This window comes from Bufo gargarizans, chromosome 9, assembly GCF_014858855.1.
Source record: "Bufo gargarizans isolate SCDJY-AF-19 chromosome 9, ASM1485885v1, whole genome shotgun sequence".
NCBI lineage: Eukaryota > Metazoa > Chordata > Amphibia > Anura > Bufonidae > Bufo > Bufo gargarizans.
In genome coordinates, this window is record NC_058088.1 from 193,702,546 (window position 1) to 193,724,998 (window position 22,453).

Genomic DNA, 22,453 nt, shown 5'->3' on the forward strand with positions numbered 1-22,453 from the left:
TCCGAAGCCACTTCTCCTGTCTCAGCACTCATGCTTTACACTACCTCTCTGCTCTCTCAGGGCACCATGATGATCAGCGACTCCAGCTCAGCCGCAGTGTCTAATGGAGTCAGAGGTAGTCCGAAGCCACTGCTCCTGTCTCAGCACTCATGCTTTACACTACCTATCTGCTCACTCAGGGCACCATGATGATCAGCGACTCCAGCTCAGCCGCAGTGCCTAATGGAGTCAGAGGTAGTCCGAAGCCACTGCTCCTGTCTCAGCACTCATGCTTTACAGTACCTCTCTGCTCTCTCAGGGCACCATAATGATCAGTGCCTCCAGCTCAGCCGCAGTGTCTAATGGAGTCAGAGGTAGTCCGAAGCCACTGCTCCTGTCTCAGCACTCATGCTTTACACTAGCTCTCTGCTCACTCAGGGCACCATGATGATCAGCGACTCCAGCTCAGCCGCAGTGCCTAATGGAGTCAGAGGTAGTCCGAAGCCACTGCTCCTGTCTCAGCACTCATGCTTTACACTACCTCTCTGCTCACTCAGGGCACCATGATGATCAGCGACTCCAGCTCAGCAGCAGTGCCTATTGGAGTCAGAGGTAGTCTGAAGCCACTGCTCCTGTCTCAGCACTCATGCTTTACACTACCTCTCTGCTCACTCAGGGCACCATGATGATCAGCGACTCCAGCTCAGCAGCAGTGTCTAATGGAGTCAGAGGTAGTCCGAAGCCACTGCTCCTGTCTCAGCACTCATGCTTTACAGTACCTCTCTGCTCTCTCAGGGCACCATGATGATCAGCGACTCCAGCTCAGCCGCAGTGTCTAATGGAGTCAGAGGTAGTCCAAAGCCACTGCTCCTGTCTCAGCACTCATGCTTTACACTACCTCTCTGCTCTCTCAGGGCACCATGATGATCAGTGACTCCAGCTCAGCCGCAGTGTCTAATGGAGTCAGAGGTAGTCCGAAGCCACTGCTCCTGTCTCAGCACTCATGCTTTACACTACCTCTCTGCTCTCTCAGGGCACCATGATGATCAGCGACTCCAGCACAGCCGCAGTGCCTAATGGAGTCAGAGGTAGTCCAAAGCCACTGCTCCTGTCTCAGCACTCATGCTTTACACTACCTCTCTGCTCACTCAGGGCACCATGATAATCAGCGACTCCAGCTCAGCCACAGTGCCTAATGGAGTCAGAGGTAGTCCGAAGCCACTGCTCCTGTCTCAGCACTCATGCTTTACACTACCTCTCTGCTCAGTCAGGGCACCATGATGATCAGCGACTCCAGCTCAGCCGCAGTGTCTAATGGAGTCAGAGGTAGTCCAAAGCCACTGCTCCTGTCTCAGCACCTATGCTTTACACTACCTCTCTGCTCACTCAGGGCACCATGATAATCAGCGACTCCAGCTCAGCCGCAGTGCCTAATGGAGTCAGAGGTAGTCCGAAGCCACTGCTCCTGTCTCAGCACTCATGCTTTACACTAGCTCTCTGCTCACTCAGGGCACCATGATGATCAGTGCCTCCAGCTCAGCCGCAGTGTCTAATGGAGTCAGAGGTAGTCCGAAGCCACTGCTCCTGTCTCAGAAGTCATGCTTTACACTACCTCTCTGCTCAGTCAGGGCACCATGATGATCAGCGACTCCAGCTCAGCCGCAGTGTCTAATGGAGTCAGAGGTAGTCCGAAGCCACTGCTCCTGTCTCAGCACTCATGCTTTACACTACCTCTCTGCTCTCTCAGGGCACCATGATGATCAGCGACTCCAGCTCAGCCGCAGTGCCTAATGGAGTCAGAGGTAGTCCGAAGCCACTTCTCCTGTCTCAGCACTCATGCTTTACACTACCTCTCTGCTCTCTCAGGGCACCATGATGATCAGCGACTCCAGCTCAGCCGCAGTGCCTAATGGAGTCAGAGGTAGTCTGAAGCCACTGCTCCTGTCTCAGCACTCATGCTTTACACTACCTCTCTGCTCTCTCAGGGCACCATGATGATCAGCGACTCCAGCTCAGCCACAGTGTCTAATGGAGTCAGAGGTAGTCCGAAGCCACTGCTCCTGTCTCAGCACTCATGCTTTACACTACCTCTCTGCTCACTCAGGGCACCATGATGATCAGCGACTCCAGCTCAGCAGCAGTGCCTAATGGAGTCAGAGGTAGTCCGAAGCCACTGCTCCTGTCTCAGCACTCATGCTTTACAGTACCTCTCTGCTCTCTCAGGGCACCATGATGATCAGCGACTCCAGCTCAGCCGCAGTGTCTAATGGAGTCAGAGGTAGTCCGAAGCCACTGCTCCTGTCTCAGCACTCATGCTTTACACTACCTCTCTGCTCTCTCAGGGCACCATGATGATCAGTGACTCCAGCTCAGCCGCAGTGTCTAATGGAGTCAGAGGTAGTCCGAAGCCACTGCTCCTGTCTCAGCACTCATGCTTTACACTACCTCTCTGCTCTCTCAGGGCACCATGATGATCAGTGACTCCAGCTCAGCCACAGTGCCTAATGGAGTCAGAGGTAGTCCGAAGCCACTTCTCCTGTCTCAGCACTCATGCTTTACACTACCTCTCTGCTCTCTCAGGGCACCATGATGATCAGTGACTCCAGCTCAGCCACAGTGCCTAATGGAGTCAGAGGTAGTCCGAAGCCACTGCTCCTGTCTCAGCACTCATGCTTTACACTACCTCTCTGCTCTCTCAGGGCACCATGATGATCAGCGACTCCAGCACAGTCGCAGTGCCTAATGGAGTCAGAGGTAGTCCAAAGCCACTGCTCCTGTCTCAGCACTCATGCTTTACACTACCTCTCTGCTCACTCAGGGCACCATGATAATCAGCGACTCCAGCTCAGCCGCAGTGCCTAATGGAGTCAGAGGTAGTCCGAAGCCACTGCTCCTGTCTCAGCACTCATGCTTTACACTAGCTCTCTGCTCACTCAGGGCACCATGATGATCAGTGCCTCCAGCTCAGCCGCAGTGTCTAATGGAGTCAGAGGTAGTCCGAAGCCACTGCTCCTGTCTCAGCACTCATGCTTTACACTACCTCTCTGCTCAGTCAGGGCACCATGATGATCAGCGACTCCAGCTCAGCCGCAGTGTCTAATGGAGTCAGAGGTAGTCCGAAGCCACTGCTCCTGTCTCAGAAGTCATGCTTTACACTACCTCTCTGCTCAGTCAGGGCACCATGATGATCAGCGACTCCAGCTCAGCCGCAGTGTCTAATGGAGTCAGAGGTAGTCCGAAGCCACTGCTCCTGTCTCAGCGACTCATGCTTTACACTACCTCTCTGCTCTCTCAGGGCACCATGATGATCAGTGACTCCAGCTCAGCCGCAGTGTCTAATGGAGTCAGAGGTAGTCCGAAGCCACTGCTCCTGTCTCAGCACTCATGCTTTACACTACCTCTCTGCTCTCTCAGGGCACCATGATGATCAGTGACTCCAGCTCAGCCGCAGTGTCTAATGGAGTCAGAGGTAGTCTGAAGCCACTGCTCCTGTCTCAGCACTCATGCTTTACACTACCTCTCTGCTCATTCAGGGCACCGTGATGATCAGTGCCTCCAGCTCAGCCGCAGTGCCTAATGGAGTCAGAGGTAGTCCGAAGCCACTGCTCCTGTCTCAGCGACTCATGCTTTACACTACCTCTCTGCTCACTCAGGGCACCATGATGATCAGCGACTCCAGCTCAGCCGCAGTGTCTAATGGAGTCAGAGGTAGTCCAAAGCCACTGCTCCTGTCTCAGCACTCATGCTTTACACTACCTCTCTGCTCTCTCAGGGCACCATGATGATCAGTGACTCCAGCTCAGCCGCAGTGTCTAATGGAGTCAGAGGTAGTCCGAAGCCACTGCTCCTGTCTCAGCACTCATGCTTTACACTACCTCTCTGCTCTCTCAGGGCACCGTGATGATCAGTGCCTCCAGCTCAGCCGCAGTGTCTAATGGAGTCAGAGGTAGTCCGAAGCCACTGCTCCTGTCTCAGCACTCATGCTTTACACTACCTATCTGCTCAGTCAGGGCACCATGATGATCAGTGCCTCCAGCTCAGCCGCAGTGTCTAATGGAGTCAGAGGTAGTCCGAAGCCACTGCTCCTGTCTCAGCGACTCATGCTTTACACTACCTCTCTGCTCTCTCAGGGCACCATGATGATCAGTGCCTCCAGCTCAGCCGCAGTGTCTAATGGAGTCAGAGGTAGTCTGAAGCCACTGCTCCTGTCTCAGCACTCATGCTTTACACTACCTCTCTGCTCTCTCAGGGCACCATGATGATCAGTGCCTCCAGCTCAGCCGCAGTGTCTAATGGAGTCAGAGGTAGTCCGAAGCCACTGCTCCTGTCTCAGCACTCATGCTTTACACTACCTCTCTGCTCAGTCAGGGCACCATAATGATCAGTGCCTCCAGCTCAGCCGCAGTGTCTAATGGAGTCAGAGGTAGTCCGAAGCCACTGCTCCTGTCTCAGCACTCATGCTTTACACTACCTCTCTGCTCTCTCAGGGCACCATGATGATCAGTGCCTCCAGCTCAGCCGCAGTGTCTAATGGAGTCAGAGGTAGTCCGAAGCCACTGCTCCTGTCTCAGCACTCATGCTTTACACTACCTATCTGCTCAGTCAGGGCACCATGATGATCAGTGCCTCCAGCTCAGCCGCAGTGTCTAATGGAGTCAGAGGTAGTCCGAAGCCACTGCTCCTGTCTCAGAAGTCATGCTTTACACTACCTATCTGCTCAGTCAGGGCACCATGATGATCAGTGCCTCCAGCTCAGCCGCAGTGTCTAATGGAGTCAGAGGTAGTTCAAATCCACTGCTCCTGTCTCAGAAGTCAAGATGTCATTCCTTCATGCTTTACACTACATTTCTGCTCCAGCTCAGCTGCAGTATCTAATGGAGCCAGAGGTCATTACTCAGAATGTTGTTTCTTTATGCTTTACTCTGCATCTCTGCTCACTTAGGGCACAGTCTGACCAGTGACTACAGATCTAAATCGACCTTTCCTGTCTCAATACTAAAGCTTTTCTCCTCCATACTTTACACTACCTCACTGCTCCCTGATCAACGACTCCAGATCCTCTACATTGTCTATTGGAGTCAAAGCGTGAATCCACCTCTCCTGTCTCAGCACTCAGGATGTCGCTCCTCCATGCTTTACACCACATATCTGCTCCAGTGAGCGTGCTTTCTCACTGGAGACACAGGCAGCTGTCCTTCCATGCTTTACACTGCAGCTCTGCTTCTTCAGATTGGTTGCAAGCTGAGTACAGAGTACACAGAGAGTGTATTTCCATCACAGCAAGGATTGTGATATACCAGACCAGTGGAATGTCCCTATGACAACACTTCCTGGCCTTGGACTCTTTTACAATGGAGACATCTACCTACCACTACCAGCCAATCAGAATCATGCATGCATTTGTACAGCACATGATCTGATTAGCTGCCATGAGGCCCCCTGTAAAATCAGAGGGACAGTAGGTGTTGTCATGGGGGTGTGAACAGACAGTAAGAAGAGATAGAAAAAAAGTTTTTTTCCTGTAAAATCCCTTTATTAGATATAAGGATCGGGAAGGTATTTAATTGGGAAACATATATTAAACGCTAAACAAAGCGGCAAAGGCCAAAGCGGGAGATGGCGCAATTAAATTCCATAAAACTAATAGAAATACCGCGTTTGTCGCCGCGGACCGGCGCCGCGTTCACGGAGGGGGTTTAAATATTTTACAAGAGAAAGGCAATTTAGGTCATAACAGAAGAGAATTAAAAATTAAAATTTCCCTTTTGTAGATATTAAATGTGTTTATTAAAAAGCGGCCGAGATTACAATGTAACAAAACGCCAGCGAGACAGGAAGCGGAAGCGTGGCCTGGGGCAGCGGAGGACACAGAGCCCCTCATTATGGGGGCAGGTATTGCCAACAGGACAGGAGCTCCTGCTATGTGCCTCACCCCCATCAGGTCCTGGGCCCCTCGCCAGGGGCCACGCAGCAGCCCCATTGTCTGTTGTTCAACTTCTGAGTCCCAATGTGAAGTCTGCACTAGGGGCCCCCCCTACCGATAATATAATAATGGGGTCTTCTCATAGGGTGAAGGAGGCTTTCAGGTACCAGGCGCGGCTCTGCTACATCTGCACACCCTGCATGCAGCTAAACACCAGGCAGAGGGGCTCGTTAGCGCCCCCTACCCCCAGCATCGGGGGCATCTATCCCGCCAAACTTTCACCCCACGCCACTGCATTTCAGGAAAGATGGAGTCCGACTACTGCTACTAGACTGGCTTTAGCCATTTGGATAATGGGGGTTTTACTCCAGCGAAGTCGCTGCGCATCCATGAGAAACCAGTCTTTCCAGTATACCAATAGGAATAATATTCTAAAACTGTGCTGAAGAGCGGGTGTGTGCCGGATTATTAAACGGACCTCAAAAAACGTCCGTGAAAACAGCGAAAAATCTGAACACTAATAAAAAAAAAAAAAGTGGCTGCAAAAATTATCTGAGTTTCTGAACCATCGGATGACAGATTAAAAGAGATTCTGGATTATCAGATGCCGGATTAAAGGAATCTTATAAAACAGTCGCCATCCCGTGTTCTAAGGCTCTAGGACTTTGTTCGGAAAGTGGCGCCTCCCCTTTAAGAGAGATCTGGGACTTTATTATTAAGCAGCGGCCGACCATGTTCACGTCCTGGGGGTCAGAGCCGAAATCTGCAGGAAAATCAAGAGCAAATATTAGGTTTTGGCGTCGGGGAGAGGGGGGAACGGCGCGCACATCGATCGCAGCCACAGCATTCATATATCTGTGTTAAGGTCTCCTTCGTCCCCCTCCAAAAGATGAAGACCCCCTGATTGAGACAAATGACCGGAGCGGCCAAAAATCCATCTCTCATCCCACAGATCCGAACGTTATTGAGATCGCTCCGAGTGGCGCACCTCACCCCCCCCCCCCTGACCATTAACGCCTGGGGAAGATTATTACATGGCGGCTCCTGTCCACATCTCATCTACACAACCTCACGTCTCATGCGGCTCCCAATTAATGCCGGAGACTTCTCATCTACAAGTGTGACTGGTGCAGGAGGGGAGCGGGGCCAAAAATGGGAAAAAAACTCATCACATCTCCGCTAATAGAATAATTAACCCCTAAGAGGACACTAGGGGAAACGGCTTCATTTAGAGGGGCTTCGTGTATTATTACGGGGACGTTATAGCACAGGATGTGGAGGGTTAATTGACGCATATCCAATCTATATAATATATCAAATATTATTATAGTAGTTATATAAGAGACCTTAGAGCAGTTATATTCTTGTACATAGGAGGCAGTATTATAGTAGTTATATTCCTGTACATAGGAGCAGTATTATAGTAGTTATATTCTTGTACATAGGAGGCAGTATTATAGCAGTTATATTCTTGTACATAGGAGCAGTATTATAGTAGTTATATTCTTGTACATAGGAGCAGTATTATAGTAGTTATATTCTTGTACATAGGAGGCAGTATTATAGTAGTTATATTCTTGTACATAGGAGGCAGTATTATAGTAGTTATATTCTTGTACATAGAGGCAGTATTATAGTAGTTATATTCTTGTACATAGGAGGCAGTATTATAGTAGTTATATTCTTGTACATAGGAGGCAGTATTATAGTAGTTATATTCTTGTACATAGGAGGCAGTATTATAGTAGTTATATTCTTGTACATAGGAGCAGTATTATAGTAGTTATATTCTTGTACATAGGAGGCAGTATTATAGTAGTTATATTCTTGTACATAGGAGCAGTATTATAGTAGTTATATTCTTGTACATAGGAGGCAGTATTATAGTAGTTATATTCTTGTACATAGGAGCAGTATTATAGTAGTTATATTCTTGTATATAGGAGGCAGTATTATAGTAGTTATATTCTTGTACATAGGAGGCAGTATTATAGTAGTTATATTCTTGTACATAGGAGCAGTATTATAGTAGTTATATTCTTGTACATAGGAGGCAGTATTATAGTAGTTATATTCTTGTACATAGGAGCAGTATTATAGTAGTTATATTCTTGTACATAGGAGCAGTATTATAGTACTTATATTCTTGTACATAGGAGGCAGTATTATAGTAGTTATATTCTTGTACATAGGAGGCAGTATTATAGTAGATATATTCCTGTACATAGGAGCAGTATTATAGTAGTTATATTCTTGTACATAGGAGTAGTATTATAGTAGTTATATTCTTGTACATAGGAGTAGTATTATAGTAGTTATATTCTTGTACATAGGAGGCAGTATTATAGTAGTTATATTCCTGTACATAGGAGCAGTATTATAGTAGTTATATTCTTGTACATAGGAGGCAGTATTATAGTAGATATATTCCTGTACATAGGAGCAGTATTATAGTAGTTATATTCTTGTACATAGGAGTAGTATTATAGTAGTTATATTCTTGTACATAGGAGCAGTATTATAGCAGTTATATTCTTGTACATAGGAGGCAGTATTATAGTAGTTATATTCCTGTACATAGGAGCAGTATTATAGTAGTTATATTCTTGTACATAGGAGCAGTATTATAGTAGTTATATTCTTGTACACAGGAGCAGTATTATAGTAGTTATATTCTTGTACATAGGAGCAGTATTATAGTAGTTATATTCTTGTACATAGGAGTAGTATTATAGTAGTTATATTGCTGTTATGATATGAACTGTGATGATAGAAGGTTTATGTAGCATGTCAGGGTATAATGTTGAGAACATAAGTGGAGTCATCAATTACATGGCTGGTAAACCCATAAAACAAAAGTCTGAAGCTTACAAAAGCTCTGACACATATGGCTTGGACTACATTGGGGCTCTTTGTGATGCTACAGATCAATTTTAACTATTGAGCTACAGTTACAGTCCATTAGTCTGTACTCAATCTTGTGGACTGCAGCTGTTAATAGTTAAAATCAATCAGCAGGGCTACAAACATTCATAGTGTGGCTCAGGCCTACAGGAGGAGCGGCTGATGTCAGTGTATTCTGTAGTGATCAGAGGGTCAGGGAGGATTCTGTCACTCGGCCTATTGAAGGACACTACAGCCAGTGTCACCTCGCGCTGATAACGGGGACAGTAGGTTCCCTTCCCTTGTACAGCGGACACAGGGAGAAGGCGCACGTTTACAGTTGCTTTAAATAGACAGATTGTATCACAAGGATCATCTATTCTGATTTGCTGGTGTCCAGAAATGTCCACACACAGAATATAGAAATATCCAGGATGGAACGTTCCGGATAACCATCAGGGGAACTACGTCTCTCAGCTGGAGATTTTTTTTTTCCATAAGGAAAGGTATAGATGTAGCAGAGCTAGACAGAACTTTGAGACTAGCTGAGCTATTAAGTCGGTCATAAGCCACAGTCCTAATTCATTAGCTGTCAAGTTTGTAAGATGTAGCAGAGCTGAACCTGTCACTTGGCCTAATGACTTCTAATAGTAATATTACCATTTGTCATTTGAATTTTTACCTACAACTGCAGGTAAACATAGAGTATAATCCATATTCAGCTCTGCTATATCGGAGAAAGATTCTGCCTAAAAACATAACTGGGACTTGTCTTCCCTCCTGCTCCCCGCTGGGCTCGGTGAGCAGATGCACCAGTTGCCGGGCTCCTTAATGAGGGGATTTCATGTAATGAGCCTGTAGGTATTTGTAACCTAACAGAGCGGGCGATTTATTATTTATCCGCAGCCAAGGTGCTGAAATCATCCACTAATGGTCCCTGCACATCTGTGTCTCATACGTTAAACACATACAACTCTATACAGGCATAGCAGAGCTGAGTTTGTCATTTAAAGGGGTTCCACACTTTGGGGGCTGAAGTAACTTCCCCCTTCGGTGTCTGCAGAGATTTTTTCCGCACTATAACACATCACTCACACATCAGCACCACTCACAAGTACAGACCTGCTGGTGCGAGATACATCCAGGAGAGGACGAGCGGCCGCCGCCATCGACAAGGTCAGCAGAGACCAAAGCGTGCGAACCCCCCGACCTTACTCATGGCACCTGAGATAACGGAGGACAGAGAATGCAATGGCTATAAAAATCCAGATCATGTGATAGTTTGACAAACTCTGCTCTGCTACATCTGTGTTATTCCGGTGAGACTCCAAAGACAGACTGATAGGGACCTTAGACTGTGAGCCCCTGTGGGGACAGTGCGGTGACAATGTCTGTAAAGCGCCATATAGTGCATAAAATAATAAATAAATGAAACACAAAGATATTCGTTACATTGTAGAGAACGGTGCGTACATGTGAGGCACTGACTGCGTATCTATCTATCTCCTATCTACCCCATATGTATCTATCTATATCTATCTATCCATCCGTATCTATCTATCTATCTCCTATCTACCCCATATGTATCTATCTTATATCTATCTATCTATCTATCGATCTACAATCTATCTCCTATTTGTCTGTCTATCTTATATCTATCTATCCATCTATCTATCTCTCTCTCTCTCATATCTTTCTATCATCTATCCATCTCATATCTATCTATCGCTATCGATCTACAATCTATCTCCTATCTGTCTATCTAATATCTATCTATCCCCTAGCTATCTTGTATCTATCTATCTTATATCTATCTATCTCATATCTATCTATCTTATATCTATCTCTCTATCTATCTATCTATCTAATATCTATCTATCTCATATCTATCTGTCTATCTATCTTGTATCTATCTATCTTATATCTATCTATCTCATATCTATCTATCTTATATCTATCTCTCTATCTATCTATCTATATCATATCTATCTCCTCAAGATGGACCTTTAGGGACATTTTAATTACACTGGTTCCCGCCGCCGGGAGAATTAGGGGCAGGATTTGCGCCTTCCGCGTTTACACGTCCCGCTCTTCATGGCCGTGCATAGTTCACACCGTCTTATCCCGGTCGCCCCTTGTACCAACCGCACCACTACCGCCACGTGTGCACATGACCTTACGAGTCGTCCCCAAGGTCACTGGTGCATGGAAGTTTCTGGCCCGGACCAGGCGGGACACTACAGCAGACATGATTGTATTTGCGCTCGGAGCAGAGGATCGATGGCTCTTCCCTCCTTTTAGAAGAACTTACTCACCACTGGGGACTGATGAGCAAAGTATTGTGAACATGAAATTAGATTGGAGCTGGAGACATAAACCTGACTTTCTCTTTTCTCTCTCAGATATTTTTTTTTCTTTCTATTGACTCAACGTTTTTTGTTGTTGCTGGATGCATTAACCCCTTCCTGCCATTTCCATAACCTGAGGACAATGAGGCGCTCACATAGGTCGCCTGCGTTGCTGGGTCACATGACGGCGATCACAGCCTGTTGGGGGCCCCTGACATTGGGGGTGCTCCCCACTACACACACCTCATAGTACCAATCACAATGTAGGGGGGGATCTATAGTCTGCAGCTACATCCCGCTCTTGAGTTGGGCCCCTCAGATAAGAGGACACCAGTATTATAAATGGCAGGTGATGGGCAGGGGCCCCTATAGACTTTGGGCTCAGTAGGGTCACTGATGTCAATAACCCTGTAGCCATTGTAGGATGAGATCCCAGCACCAGGGCATGGCTGGTGTGCACATCCAGAGGGGTAGCGGGTATGTTATCTCCACGAGGGGGCGCCAGTGAGCACCCTCTGCTGAAAGGGAGTTAGACACAGAGCTAGAAACCTTTGCCCCATGTGAAGGAAAGCTACGGCTCGGGTACATATTCCCCATATCTGTGCCCGATGTGTGAATGATGCCAGCAGACATTGTACAGCAGTAATGACAAGATGTTCTGCAGCAGCTTGTACCTGGGAGCGCTGAGGCTCCATAAATAAATGATAACAGTGGGGAACAAACCCGACCCCCATAGAAGAGGAAGAGGAGGACTACAAGAGTCAGCCACAATCCCAATATACAAGAAAGTCCATCAATGTCACCAGGAGAAAGCGAAAATCTGAGGAAAATTCTCAGAGAAGACATTTATTCCTGTCCTGGAGGATGAGGAGGGCGAGGACGAAACCAAACGGCACGTGGGCGAGAGAGCGAAGAGCTTCACTGTGTCTATCATCTATCTCATATGTATATCCTATTATCTATCTACATATCTATCTATCTATCTCATATCTATCTATCTATCTATCTATCTCCTATCTATCTATCTATCTATCTATCTATCATCTATCTCCTATCTATCTATCTATCTATCTATCTATCTATCCATCCCCTGCAATCCCTCCAGCTACTTTCTCCCATTGTGCAGGGATGGAGGTAACAGTTTAGTGAACTCCCGGAGAGCAGCAGAAATGTCTGTTCCACAGAGTGATGAATGCAGATCTGGAGATGTCACAGAATGGCTTAATATGCAGATGAAGTATCGGGCGGCGGTTTATTTGTCAGTCCGGGAGAATCTGCTCGCTCTGCAAATGTTTCCATGAACTGATCCACTAAGTGTAAGAGGGAGAGACAGGGGCCTCCGACACCAACTAACCTGACAGCGCAGCTCCATTGTGCTGACTGCAACCCCACAGCCGGGGAGCGGACGGCGCTGCTGGGCACCCCACATCCTGCCGAGCGGTGGCCACATGTACACACACTGTATACACACACCTATATACACTGTATACACACACCTATATACACTGTATACACACACCTATACACACACACCTATATACACTGTATACACACACCTATATACACTGCATACACACACCTATATACACTGCATACACACATATACACACTGTATACACACACACACCTATATATACACTGTATACACACACACACCTATATATACACTGTATAAACACATCTATATATAAACTGTATACACACACATATACACTGTATACACACACCTATATACACACACCTATATACACTGTATACACACACCTATATACACACACCTATATACACTGTATACACACACCTATATACACTGTATACACACACACACCTATATATACACTGTATAAACACATCTATATATAAACTGTATACACACATATATACACTGTATACACACACACACCTATATACACACTGTATAAACACATCTATATATAAACTGTATACACACATATATACACTGTATACACACACACCTATATACACACTGTATACACACATATATACACACCTATACACACACTGTATACACACACCTATATACACACACATATATACACACTGTATACACATACCTATATACACACTCTGTATACACACACATATATACACTGTATACACACACCTATATACACACACACATATATACACTGTATATACACACCTATAAACACACATATACACATACCTATATACACTGCATATACACACCTATATACACACTGTATACACACATATATACACTGTATATACACACATATATACACACTGTATACACACACCTATATATACACTGTATACACACACCTATAAACACACTGTATACACACACCTATATATACACTGTATACACACCTATTTACACACTGTATACAAACACATATATATATACTGTATACACACACCTATATACACACTGTATACACACACCTATATACACACTGTATACACACATATACACACTGTATAAACACATCTATATACACACACCTATAAACACACTGTATACACACATATATACACTGTATACACACATATATACACTGTATACACACACCTATTTACACACTGTATACAAACACGTATATATATATATACATATATAGACATGAGCCCAAGTAACTGATCCAGCCGCTGAGTTCCCTGTGTAAGAGGTCTGGAATAGGATAAAGTAACTTTTGAAGTAATAAAAGTACTGAAGATACTATGTATATTACTGACTGTGTCTATAGATCTGTTTCTATTAGAACTATAGATATTTCTGTAAAGATAACTGCATGAGAAATACAAAGCTATGAGATAGATAGATAGATAGATTGCTCTCCCACCACATACACTGAAGTCTTTGTCTCTCGCAGCTGAGTTTTGCAGAAAGTTAATGTAATAAAGCCGTGCTCTGTGATCGGGGACAAGCCTCTCATACCGCACCAGTATTTGTCTGCCCCCGCACACTCCTTACCGCAGGCAGAGCTGAGCCCCGTGCACACTCTGCGTCCTCTTCCAGCGTTATATTCCCGATCCAGGGTCCAGCAGATTATCCTCGGGCTCCAGGGCACAAATCAACAGGAACTTTTTACGTCCCGGGTGTGGTGTCCGCTCCGTGCAGATGGCGGAGGCTTTAGGAAATCTCCTGCACGTCCTCCCTCTCCAACTTAATACTGAGGCTAAATCCTTGAGCCATCACTTTCAATCGCAGCTTTTTATCTCAGGGCATGATCCAGGCTGCGTAACTTCCTCCAGAGCTGCGAGCACCATCCCACCACAGAGCAATGTGCTTCTTAAAGGAGCCTCAGCCTGCATTTGCAGAGGTGCAGCACCGGGCTCTGAGGTTTAGCACCACCCTGTATGGAGGAGCTGCCACCATCAGCACCAGCCTGTCTGATCAGCACCACCCTGTATGGAGGAGCTGCCACCATCAGCACCAGCCTGTCTGATCAGCACCACCCTGTATGGAGGAGCTGCCACCATCAGCACCAGCCTGTCTGATCAGCACCACCCTGTATGGAGGAGCTGCCACCATCAGCACCTGCCCACATCAACAACTCCCTGCAAGCTGAGTCTCCAGCACCACCCTGTATGGACATCTCCATCTAATCAGCACCCCCTGTATGGACATCAACCTGCACACTAGGGGTAAAGCACTCCCTGTATGGACATCAACCTGCACACTAGGGGTAAAGCCCCCCCCCCCCCTGTATGGACATCAACCTGCACACTGGGGGTAAAGCACTCCCTGTATGGACAGCAACCTGCACACTAGGGGTAAAGCCCCCCCCCCCCCCTGTATGGACATCAACCTGCACACTGGGGGTAAAGCACTCCCTGTATGGACAGCAACCTGCACACTAGAGGTAAAGCACCCCCTGTATGGACAGCAACCTGCACACTAGGGGTAAAGCACTCCCTGTATGGACAGCAACCTGCACACTAGGGGTAAAATACCCCCTGTATGGACAGCAAACTGCACACTGGGGGTAAAATACCCCCTGTATGGACAGCAAACTGCACACTGGGGGTAAAGCACCCCATGTATGGACAGCAACCTGCACACTGGGAGTAAAGCAACCCCTGTATGGACAGCAAACTGCACATTGGGGGTAAAGCACTCCCTGTATGGACAGCAACCTGCACACTAGGGGTAAAGCCCCCCTGTATGAACAGCAACCTGCACACTGGGGGTAAAGCACCCCATGTATGGACAGCAACCTGCACACTAGGGGTAAAGCCCCCCTGTACGAACAGCAACCTGCACACTAGGGGTAAAGCACCCCCTGTAGGAACAGCAACCTGTACACTGGGGGTAAAGCACCTCCTGTATGGACAGCAACCTGCACACTGGGTGTAAAGTACCCCCTGTATGGACAGCAACCTGCACACTGGGGGTAAAGCACCCCCTGTATGGAAAGCAACCTGCACACTAGGGGTAAAGCACTCCCTGTATGGACAGCAACCTGCACACTAGGGGTAAAGCACCCCTGTATGGACAGCAACCTGCACACTAGGGGTAAAGCACCCCCTATATGGACAGCAACCTACACAATGGGGGTAAAGGACCCCCTGTATGGACATAAACCTGCACACTAGGGGTAAAGCACTCCCTGTATGGACAGCAACCTGCACACTAGGGGTAAAGCACCCCCTGTATGGACAGCAACCTGCACACTTGGGGTAAAACACCCCCTATATGGACAGCAACCTGCACATGCACCCCCTTTTTTTGGAAAGTCTCACCATTCAGCACCCACATTAGGGAGAGCTCCCTATGATCAGCACCCACATTGTAGACATCTCCCTCTTATCAGCACCCACAATATGGTGAGCTTCCTCTCTTTGGCACCCACATTATGAAGCGCTCCCTCTCTTCAGCACCCACATTATGGAGAGCTCCCTTTCTTCAGCACCCACATAATGGAGAGCTCCCTCTAATCAGCACCCACATTATGGACAGCTCCCTCTCTTCAGCACCCACACTATGGAGCGCTCCCTCCCTTCAGTACCCACACTATGGAGCGCTCTCACTCTTCAGCACCCACATTATGGAGAGCTCCCACTCTTCAGCACCCACATTATGGAGCGCTCCCTCTCTTCAGCACCCACATTAGGGAGAGCTCCCTATGATCAGCACCCACATTGTAGACATCTCCCTCTTATCAGCACCCACAATATGGTGAGCTTCCTCTCTTTGGCACCCACATTATGGACCGCTCCCTCTCTTCAGCACTGACATTATGGAGAGCTCCCTCTAATCAGCACCCACATTATGGAGAGCTCCCTCTCTTCAGCACCCACATTATGGAGCGCTCCCTCTCTTCAGCACCCACATTATGGAGCGCTCCCTCTAATCAGCACCCACATTATGGAACGCTCCCTCTCTTCAGCACCAACATTATGGAGAGCTCCCTCTAATCAGCACCCACATTATGGAGAGCTCCCTCTAATCAGCACCCACATTATGGACAGCTCCCTCTAATCAGCACCCACATTATGGACAGCTCCCTCTAATCAGCACCCACATTATGGACAGCTCCCTCTAATCAGCACCCACATTATGGACAGCTCCCTCTAATCAGCACCCACATTATGGACCGCTCCCTCTAATCAGCACCCACATTATGGACCGCTCCCTCTAATCAGCACCCACATTATGGACAGCTCCCTCTAATCAGCACCCACATTATGGACAGCTCCCTCTAATCAGCACCCACATTATGGACAGCTCCCTCTCTTCAGCACCCACATTATGGACAGCTCCCTCTCTTCAGCACCCACATTATGGAGCGCTCCCTCTCTTCAGCACCCACATTATGGAGCGCTCCCTCTCTTCAGCACCCACATTATGGAGAGCTCCCTCTAATCAGCACCCACATTATGGAGCGCTCCCTCTAATCAGCACCCACATTATGGAGCGCTCCCTCTCTTCAGCACCCACATTATGGAGCGCTCCCTCTAATCAGCACCCACATTATGGAGCGCTCCCTCTCTTCAGCACCCACATTATGGAGAGCTCCCTCTAATCAGCACCCACATTATGGAGCGCTCCCTCTAATCAGCACCCACATTATGGACAGCTCCCTCTCTTCAGCACCCACATTATGGAGCGCTCCCTCTCTTCAGCACCCACAATATGGAGAGCTCCCTCTCTTCAGCACCCACATTATGGAGAGCTCCCTCTCTTCCGCAGCCCCGCACCCCCATGACTTCAGGGCGTAGTCGCCACATGACCTCGGCCGTTTAATTAATGTGGGAGAGGAGAAGCAGCAGCTATTAATTCTAACTTCCTTCATCTGCCAAGGATGTTTGTGCACAAGGATCTCATCAGAGCACCCCGGGGAGCAGAGGGACGAGGCCGCACCTGAAGCGGAAAGCAGCGCTTCATCCAGAAAACAAAAAGTACAATTACATAAAAACTGTAAGGGATTAGAAGGAGGGAGCTTCTACTCCCCCCTAAGAAAATAAATAAAATAGCGCCACCCTTCTTCATGGAAATGTCAGGTACTGCAGTTCAGCCTCATGCACTTGACTGCAATACCAAGAACTGCCATGGACTAGAGTGGCGCTCCCTCTCTGGTGCCTCTACTATAATGGCAACGAGCCCAGGACCCTGCAATACAATTAAAGGGGGGCTCTCTTTATTGAAATGCACAAAAGGTGCTTGCTTTGCTACTTCTGGGGTCCACGTAGGCCGAAAATGTGCACCTAAAATATTTACCCAGGTAGGAATCACAAGCACAAGAGAGCGGATGGGGGAAAGAGATGACAATACCGCCACTGTGTGCACCTCTTCAATAGACATGAAAGGATTCGCCTGCATTGAATGGAATCTGTGATTATGAAAGGACCAGTCGTAGGCAAATAACAAAACGCTCAACAATTTTCTAATGGTTTCTATTAGTCAGACTTGCTGTCTGTGAATGGAATATCCTCACAGCTGATAGGCTGTCATCCCAGCGCACACCTCCCCAATGATCTGACACTATGTATCAATGAAAATAACATGTAGCGATTTGAGACGCTTTAACTTAGAGGATTGCTTGTAAATGTAACAAACCTTCAGCTGTGAGAAGGATATGGATTGTATAGATTTTTAGCCTGTAAGCAAGAATGTTCCCAATCAGTAAAAGCAAGCAGAGATCTTAACAAATGACAAGGCTTTATTATACAGGACAGTTCATTTTCAGCTCCTGGTGACCGTGGTGTCCGGCCTCGGTGGTCAGCTCTGGTCCAGTCTTCAGGTGGAAGGGTCATCGGTGAGGTCCTCAAGAGCCGGCATCAATACTTTTCCTTCTCAGCCCTCGACCCCTGCGGAGCTCATGATCTGACTTTACCAGCTGTAAACCCAACAGGTGCAGGGAGACCCTGCAGGGTGGTCCTAGGGGGCCGCAGCTTTAGGACCCCCGGCCCAGGTGTCAGCATGTAGTATATGTGGCTCCTCCAGCTGCACTGGGGCAGGTAACGGTATCAGTGCCCAATCATAACAGCCTGATATAGTGGCCAAATTATACCGCAATATAGTGCCCAATCATAGCCTGATATAGTGCCTAAATTATACCGCAATATAGTGCCCAATCATAACAGCCTGATATAGTGGACAAATGATACCGCAATATAGTGCCCAATCATAGCCTGATATAGTGCCCAAATTATACTGCAATATAGTGCCCAATCATAACAGCCTGATATAGTGGACAAATGATACCGCAATATAGTGCCCAATCATAGCCTGATATAGTGCCCAAATGATACCGCAATATAGTGCCCAATCATAGCCTGATATAGTGCCCAAATTATACTGCAATATAGTGCCCAATCATAACAGCCTGATATAGTGGACAAATTATACTGCAATATAGTGCCCAATCATAACAGCCTGATATAGTGGACAAATTATACCGCAATATAGTGCCAAATCAGAACAGCGTGCTATAGTGCCCAAATGATACCGCAATATAGTGCCCAATCATAACAGCGTGATATAGTGCCCAAATGATACCGCAATATAGTGCCCAATCATAACAGCGTGATATAGTGCCCTAATGATACCGCAATATAGTGCCCAATCATAGCCTGATATAGTGGCCAAATTATACTGCAATATAGTGCCCAATCATAACAGCCTGATATAGTGGACAAATTATACCGCAATATAGTGCCCAATCATAACAGCCTGATATAGTGGACAAATTATACCGCAATATAGTGCCCAATCATAACAGCCTGATATAGTGGACAAATTATACCGCAATATAGTGCCCAATCATAGCCTGATATAGTGGCCAAATTATACTGCAATATAGTGCCCAATCATAACAGCCTGATATAGTGGACAAATTATACCGCAATATAGTGCCCAATCATAACAGCCTGATATAGTGGACAAATTATACCGCAATATAGTGCCAAATCATAGCCTGATATAGTGCCCAAATTACACCGCAATATAGTGCCCAATCATAACAGCCTGATATAGTGGCCAAATTATACCGCAATATAGTGTCCAATCATAACCTGATATAGTGCCCAAATGATACCGCAATATAGTGCCAAGTCATAACCTGATATAGTGCCCAAATGATACTGCAATATAGTGCCCAATCATAACAGCGTGATATAGTGCCCAAATGATACCGCAATATAGTGCCCAAATTATACTGCAATATAGTGCCCAATCATAACAGCCTGATATAGTGTCCAAATGATACGGCAATATAGTGCCAAATCATAGCTTGAAATAGTGCCCAAATTATACCGCAATATAGTGCCAAATCATAGCCTGATATAGTGCCCAAATTATACCGCAATATAGTGCCCAATCATAGCCTGATATAGTGCCCAAATTATACCACAACATAGTGCCCTATCATAGCCTGAAATAGTGCCCAAATTATACCGCAATATAGTGCCCAATCATAGCCTGATATAGTGCCCAAATTATACCGCAATATAGTGCCCAATCATAGCCTGATATAGTGCCCAAATTATACCGCAACATAGTGCCCAATCATAGCCTGAAATAGTGCCCAAATTATACCGCAATATAGTGCCCAATCATAACAGCGTGATATAGTGGACAAATTGTACCTCCATACAGGGTACGATAATAGTCTTGTATAGTTGTCAATTATAGCGCAATATAGTGCACAATAATAATGGCCTCATACAGTACCCAAATTATACTGAAACAAGGGGGAGATTTATCAAGACTGGTGCTTTGTGTGCCAGTCCTCATATCGCCCGCGCTGCTGGAGGATGCGCCTAATTTACGATATTACGTGCGGCTAAACAGAAATCGGAGCTGCCGTAGATTTCTGGCTTCATGTGCACCAGAAAACGGGTGTAAACTAAGGCTCCTTGCAGACGAGCGTGTCCGGATTAGGTCCGTATGCGTTGTGGATGCGTTCAGTGAAAACTGTGCAATTTTGTAAAAACAAAGCCATTCAGTCTTGTTTGTGATCGCGTTCAGTTGTATAGTTTTTATCGCACAGGTGAAAAACGATTTACTGTGTTTTGCACGCGTGTGATAAAAAAACGGAATGTTTACAAACAACATCTCTTAGCAACCATCCGTGAAAATCGCATCGCATCCACACTTGCTTGCGATTTTCACGCATCCCCATTCAGTTCTATGGGGCCTGTTTTGCGTGAAAAACGCAGAATATAGAACATGCTATGATTTTCACGCAACGCACAAGTGATGCGTGAAAATCGATGCTCATGTACACAGCCCCATTGAAGTGAATGGGTCCGGATTCAGTGCGGGTGCAATGCGTTCGCGTCACGCATTGCACCCGTGCTGAATTCTCGCCCGAGTGAAAGGGGCCTAAACATTATTGTATGCTTCTGTTTCCGTTTTCGATCCACAAAAAAACGGATCACAAACGGAAACCAAGCGGAAAAATGGAACGGCAAAACGGAACAGAAACGGAAACACTACTGAAGCAAAAAAACGGACCGCAAAATACAGAAAAAGCCATACGGTCGTGTGCAAGAGGCCTAATACTGAGATAGGTGTGTGGGAGAGCCGGAGCTGGAAGCAACGCATTAACTATTTGCTACCCACAGGGGCCGGAGCGAGGACTGCACACACGCCATTGTAACGACCCTGTGGACCATGGATTGCCATGCAGCCGGGGGGGTGAGCAGGGGGTGACCATTGCTTTGGATGCCTGTGTCAGTCATGCACTGAGTACTGGAGTCTGAGTACTGAAAGCTGTTGCCCTTTCTCTTCACAATACTTTACACTGCAGCTCTGCTTCATCAGAGCACTGCAGTGATTAGTGACTCCAGTTTAGCTGCATTGTCTATTGGAAGGTACTCCAGTATGCCTTCCGTTTCCGTATTTCCGTTCAAAGATAGAACATGTCCTATTATTGCCCGCATAACAGACAAGGATAGGACTGTTCTATTAGGGGCCGGCTGTTCTGTTCCGCAAAAAAACGGAATGCACAGCGACGTCATCCGTATTTTTTGCGGATCTGTTTTTTGTGGACCGCAAAATACTAAAAAAGCCATACGGTTATGTGCAAGAGGCCTTATGCGGACAATAAGGGTCCATTCAGACGCCCGTAGAATGGGTCCGGATCCGTTCCGCAACACTGCGGAACGGATCTGGACCCATTCATTTTCAATGGGACTGGAAAAGATGTGGACAGCACACAGTGTGCTGTCTGCATCCGCATTTCCAGTGCGCGGCCCCGATCTTCCGGTCCGCGGCTCCCCCAATAAAAAAAAAAATAGAACGTGTCCTATTCTTGTCCGCAACAGCGGACAAGAATAGGCATTTCCATAGGGGCGCTGGGCCGGTGTCTTGCGAATCCGATATACACAACGCACGTGTGAATGGATCCTAATAGGACATGTTCTATCTTTGAACGGAACGGAAATACGGAAGCGGAAGGCATACGGAGTACCTTCTGTTGTTTTTTTTTTTTGCAGATCCACTGAAATGAATCGTTCCGTATACGGAACACAAAAAACGGAACGTAAACGGAAAAAAAAGTTTGTGTGTAAGAGGCGTAAGGGCTCGTTCACACGAACGTATGGGTTCCATTGCCATATTGCGGACCGCATATGTAAATCCGCAATAAACGGACGCTGTTCTGTGTGCATTCCGCATCACGGACCTATTCACTTGAATGGGTCCGCAAATCGGGAGACGCGGAGCTGTGAGGAACGGAAGCCTGAGTCTGGATCCGTCCTGGAGGCCTCACAAACGTTCTCCGTGCATTACGGACCACATATTGCGGCCCAAATTGCACGTAACGGAACCCATGGGGAGGGGCCTGAGTAAAGGGCGTGGCCTGGTGTGATGCTATACGAGGCC

At 46.9% G+C, this 22,453-nt stretch overlaps 1 protein-coding gene across 2 annotated transcripts in view; it reads right to left on the reverse strand.

The window, feature by feature from the left end:
• The window catches only part of NTNG2 (netrin G2), a 143,932-nt gene that overhangs the window by 70,473 nt on the left and 51,006 nt on the right, over positions 1-22,453 (reverse strand). The window contains exon 1 of one of the 2 annotated variants that reach the window (XM_044305324.1): positions 14,093-14,207. The exons of the other annotated variant lie outside the window; for it this stretch is intronic. The gene's annotated coding sequence lies outside the window, so the exon portion shown is untranslated. Of the gene's footprint in view, positions 1-14,092; positions 14,208-22,453 lie in introns of those variants that run through there. 2 annotated transcript variants of the gene reach the window in all.